This window comes from Acinonyx jubatus, chromosome D1 (genome assembly GCF_027475565.1).
Source record: "Acinonyx jubatus isolate Ajub_Pintada_27869175 chromosome D1, VMU_Ajub_asm_v1.0, whole genome shotgun sequence".
Taxonomy (NCBI): Eukaryota; Metazoa; Chordata; class Mammalia; order Carnivora; family Felidae; genus Acinonyx; species Acinonyx jubatus.
The window spans coordinates 89,279,225-89,285,224 of NC_069390.1; positions in this window are offsets into that span (position 1 = coordinate 89,279,225).

Genomic DNA, 6,000 nt, shown 5'->3' on the forward strand with positions numbered 1-6,000 from the left:
GGTGGCTCAGTCGGTTAAGCGTCTGACTTCGGCTCAGGTCATGATCTCGCGGTCCGTGGGTTTGAGACCCGCGTCGGGCTCTGTGCTGACAGCTCAGAGCCTGGAGCCTGTTTCAGGTTCTGTGTCTCCTTCTCTCTGACCCTCCCCCATTCATGCTCTGTGCCTCTCTGTCTCAAAAATAAACATTAAAAAATAAATAAAATAAAATAAAATAAAATAAAATAAAATAAAATAAAATAAAATCTCATATCCAGAACATCAGAATCATTAAGGACACCTATCAGTTTTGCTCTGATTACATATATCATTTGGTCTCATGTCAGCCAGCAGAAAAGTAAGTCAACACGCTTGATGCGTTTTGGGAAACATTCTATTTCCGTATGCCCTTGGATATCTACCTGAAGGATCATAAGATCACCTCCTGTGTCAGCCTTACTTTCATTCGTCTATCTCTCCTGCAGAATAAAGCCTCGATTATAATAATTCTTCTTTTCCTTTTAGACGACAATGAAAAACACCAATCTGCATTAGTATTTGTGTATAATTTAAACTATCCTGCGAAACACAAGACATTGCTTCCCAAAGACTCAACACTGTCATGCTTGGAAAGATCTACATACTTACTAGGCTATTCCGTGAGATAGTGCTTCCTACTCAGGTTTGAGATACTAAAGCAGCATGGAATTTGGATGGGCAGAAAAGATGGAAGAAGAAAGGTTAGGCTGATGAAAATATACTGAGCTTGAATATATAAAATATGATAGAATAGTATGTATATGTATATATACATACATATTTATATTAAGAGAACACAACCTGGTATGTTTGGGAGACAATAAAAAATCTAGCCCTGCTGGAAAACTTTGTGTGTAACAATAGCATGAAATGAAATATTGGTGATAAAGTATACCCCTAGATGATTTTTCAAGCTGGCATGCTAGGTTGACATGTCTGGACTTTGCAAATAACTGAAGAACGAGTATTTGATAGCTTATAGGTAGGAGGCTGGCTTGATGGGAAGTACTGTTTCTGAAAGATTTCTCTCAAGGGTTCTATAGAGTTTAGGTTACAAGTCGAGGAAAGAAATGCAGACGAATACAAAGAACCAGGAAGCCCCTCCAGTGAGACTTTGCATCTGGAATGGGATCCATGGTGGGTATGGAGTGAAAGCTGTAAGCGGACAAGAGTGTGGATTGGTGTTCATTACTTCATAGTATCTAATAGAAGCAGAGACAAAGTGGGGGTGGGGGGCGTGCTGCTTTTGTTTTACTCTGGAGCTCGCCCTCCATTTTCTCAATGGGAGTGTGGCCATGTTGAAAACTTTGTAAACTCTGAGGTGGTAAGCATATGGTACAGTCCTTGAGGTTCCATGTGCAGCTCAGTACTATGCGCAAACGAGCCCTTTTCAAACGCCTTTTGACACTGCAGAGACGTGTGATTACTCCTGGACTTAGTCTCCGATCTGTATTCCGCTGCGCCCCGCTGATCATGTGACCACACAAGGCGCCGGGGACTTTTTGCTCCCGCGCAAATGAAAGCATGCTGCACACACATTTGCGCACTGGTCCCTTGGACAATGGATGTTTGCTCTAAGCCGTCACGTCTGATGGGAACGAACTTGCATTTGACTGGGGAGTTTAATTCTCAAAAGATGATTCCAGGAATGGGCGTCTCGTTCTGCTTTATTAGCTCACAGTGCATCGGAGCGGAACAAAAGGACCAAGAGTTTCCAGGGCTTAGTAGGATTTACAAGCAATTACTGGAGTTCTGAAGGCAGCTTCTTACCCAAGAACACCCAGTGGCAGAGGGAACTCCCGGGGCCTTGTTCTTCTCCACCATTGCGGGAGGAAGGGGAAAGGGCAGCGCTTCCCACAAATCACCCTTCACCGCAGGCTTCTCAGCCTGCACCGCCAGCACCTGCAAGTTGAATGTTTGCTGTGTAATTTTCCCACACTTCAAGTTACACCTGAAGGCTCCTAGAAATTCCGGAAACGGAAGTGTTTGAAAGTCAGTCCCTTTCCTACAATCCACATTCAGGTGTTGTTGTGTGGTCTTTTTTGTTTGTTTGCCTGTTTGTTGTTTGCTGCCCGGTAAATGGGACCCAGCGGCTTCAGCCAGGGAGACGGTGATACTAAAAGCTAAACGCAAAAGCTCCGCAGGCAGACGGACCTAAAGCCTACTATTTTCTCAGTCTGTTTTCTAATTAGGGGACGTTAGGTGAATAAACGTGTTCCAGAGCCATAATTTCCCCATCTGCAAAATGGGGACAGTGACTTACTCTGAACTTCTGTGAGGATTAAGTGAGGTAATGTTATGTACATACATACATACCGGCTCACATAACCCGTCAGCCTATTTGAACACAAAATTTGGAAGATTTACCCACATGCTGGACATCTATGAGACTCCTTATCTTTGGGACTGCCCCTGTAAAACTTTAACATATAGGAAATTACAGAATGTGAGTTCTCTGAGCCAAAACAAAAGATACGAAAAGAGAAAAACAAAGGAAGAACTAAGTGTTCAAATTCACCCCTCTCTCAAGTTACCCCTTTCTGGTTTTTTTTAATTTTTAAAAATGTTTATTTATTTATTTTTTATTTTTATTTTTTTTTCCAACGTTTTTATTTATTTTTGGCACAGAGAGAAAGAGCATGAACAGGGGAGGGGCAGAGAGAGACGGAGACACAGAATCGGAAACAGGCTCCAGGCTCTGAGCCATCAGCCCAGAGCCTGACGCCGAGTGCCGGGAAAAGGATGTCTTGTGCATGTTCGAAGCAGAAATGCAATGGAGGAGAGACTAGTAGGTCCCTTCTTAAGTCCGGGAATACTGAGCCTTGCGCAGTGAGCATCTCTGGCTGGGCCCTTTCCCCGGGGAGACCCTGGGGTGGTGGTCGGTTGACAAGAATGCCTCCTGGGCTTGGCCCACATCTCGTGGGTGGAGGGCCCCGACCTATGACCTCTGGGTACAGGCAAGGATTCTTTGTGGACCGCTTTCTTGGTTCTTCTTTCAGTAAAGTTGATCAAGAAATCGTCAGTATTATCCAGGAAAGGCTGAAGGCGTGTCAGCAGAGGGAAGGGGCTCGAACCCACGGACCGCGAGATCGTGACCTGGCTGAAGTCGGACGCTTAACCGACTGCGTCACCCAGGCGCCCCAAAATGTTTGTTTATTTTTGAGAGAAAGAGAGAGACAGAGCATGAGAGGGGGAAGGGCAGAGAGAGAGAGGGAGACACAGAATCCAACGCAAGCTCCAGGCTCTGAGCTGTCAGCACAGAACCTGACGCGGGGCTCAAATTCGTGAACCGTGAGATCAAGAGCCGAGCTGAAGTCGGACGCCCAACCGACTGAGCCACCTAGGTGCCCCTCAAGTTATTCCTTTCAAGAGGTAAGTGTGTGAGGGAGCAGAGAAAGACCAGAAGTATCCTTAATGGATGTATCTCTCATTCCATGTAAGGAAGAAAACATTGTGAGTAAGGAATATTTGCAACAATATTGTACAATATTGTACAGAAGTTGTTAGATGATTATCACTGAAATCAAACATATTTTTCTACATCATTGTGTCTTTTGTAAATGCTATTTCTAATGGAAACATTCCAACATGTTTCCAGTGATTTATGTAGCTATTGCCCTATTATTGGACATTTCATTTTTTCCACTGTTTTGCTATGATAAATAACATTTTTCTAACTAACTTACATATAAATCCTTGTCTGAATTTCTGATCATTTCCTCAGGATAAATTTATATGAGTGAAATTACTAGATCAAAAATGATTTTAGGATTCTCATTACATTTGGGCAAAAACGAAAATACAAGTTATATTCCTAATAACAGTAAATGAAATTCCTAGTCTCAGGAGCTCCTGGCCAGAACTAAATATTATTTTCTTTAAAAAAACACTATTATTTTATTTGAAATAAGCAGGTATCTTATTGCCATTTAAATCTGTACTTGATTCAGTAATTTTTTCCATAAGTTGATTAGCCATGAGCAATTTATCTTTTATGAATATCTGTCCATGCCCTTTGCCCAAATTTTTAAGTGCTGGAGTTTTAGTTTGTTTCTTAACACCTTGTAAGAGTTTTGAATGCATGAACTAGAATTTTGACAAGTGGAGAAATGAGGATGAGGCAGTGATATCAAGTTTGCTATAATTGCAAATTCTAGGTGATGGAAATTTTATGAGCAGACATATACTTACAGGAGATCTCAAGTAATGTATGACTGTAGCAGATAGTTTATTCAGATAAGTATCTGTATGAAAATGTACCAAGAATTAAGATTTTTTAAACTTTGCAACTATAGTGTGGACCTTTTTAAATGCCAGAATAAGAAAGTGGGGCTTCATTCAGTGATCGATGGGAAAACACGAATGCTTCTCCTATGACCTGAGTCAGTGTTTTTTTAACTCTGGCTGCATATTAAAACTAAAAATGCCAATGCTTGGGCCCCACCCTGGACCAGTTAAATCAGAGTCTCTCGACTTGCATTGGTAAACAAAGTCTGAGAACAAATCCTTTGAGATATCGTAAGTAAAAGAAACTCATCTAATGGCGGTAGTAGGGAGGAAAAAGGAAGAGAAGGGAATGAAGAGGGAAGAGGGAATGAAGAGGGAAGAGGGAATGAAGAGGGAAGAGGGAAGGTGGGGGGGAGGGAGAGAAAAAATAGAAAGAACTGGAATGGGCTAGAACAGAAAAGAACAGAACGGAACACAGGGAGGCTGAAGGAAGGAGAAGTTGTTAGATTATCACAGAGGCTTAGGAAGGGATCAATAAGGGATTGACATAAGGTAGGGTGATGGCAGAGGGACGGAATGGAGGAAACAGTGCAAGAAATAATGCACGTGACACACTGATTTAGTCAGAAGCCAAGAGAGATGAAAAGTATGAGGAAAGTTTGATGTTTGAAGGAGACAAAATGTGAAATCGAGTGATCACAAGGGCTTCCATGGAGCATTAACAAGAGAGTCATATATCAATTTCCAGGCAACGGTGAAAAACAAAATAAGGATGCAGGCAAAGGAGAAGGGAAAAAATCTAAGGCAACAAATAGGCATAGTACCGCACAATGTCTAGTACACAGAAAGTGCTTACTATATGTTTTTTCAAAGGACAAATATATAAAGGGGAGCAGAGGACAGAATATTTTCTAGGGTCTCCTTTCAAGGAACGGAAAAGGAAGGCCCAGAACTGGAGATAAAAATGCAATGATCAGAGGACCCAAATACATAATTGTAAGTTTCAAAGAGACTGTAGGGGATAGAGTATCGATACGATGGAAGTTGAAGAGAGACTATTAGAAGTTACATATTCCTGGGACAGCAGCTCTACTAGGAAAGTAGGCTAAACCATTTTTAAATGGTTGCAGAAAGAAGTGAGAAAACCAAGGTAGGGGGGAAAGAGTGAGTGTCAACCATTCCTGATAAAGAATGGAAGAACTTAGGGTACAAAGATAACTTGTATTTGCTGGGGCTCATTATTATTATTTTTTAAAGGACAGGGAGATATAACAATATCTGTGTCAAAGGAATAGGGGTTGCTAGATAGGGACAGGGAAAAATGAACAGAGGGAGGAGAGTTGAATTGCTATAACAAAGCCCAGGAGAAGGCAGAAGGGAATAAAATAATGAGAAGTAGAAGCATAGTCGTCAGAAAGGAGGAGAGCTAAGGCGGGGGATGTTTAGAAGCACAGGGAGACACCAAAGTTACGAGAAGAGACCTGGGAGAGTCAGGAATGCCTGAGGTTAAACTCCTCACTAAAAACACAGGATGGGTTATTGGCTGAGAATGCTGGTGTAGAGCAAGTTCGAAATGTGTGTAGAGTCGCAGAAAGAAACTCATGAAGAAGTCCAACTCTTTCCAGGCAGCAGTGAAGATAAAATGAAGGCTGATAGTAAGAGAGACATCGGGCATTCGGGCAGCAGGGTTTTGAAACGCGTATGTGTAACACCCTGCATTTGAGATAAGAAAGACGAAATATAAAAGGCTACCCCGGT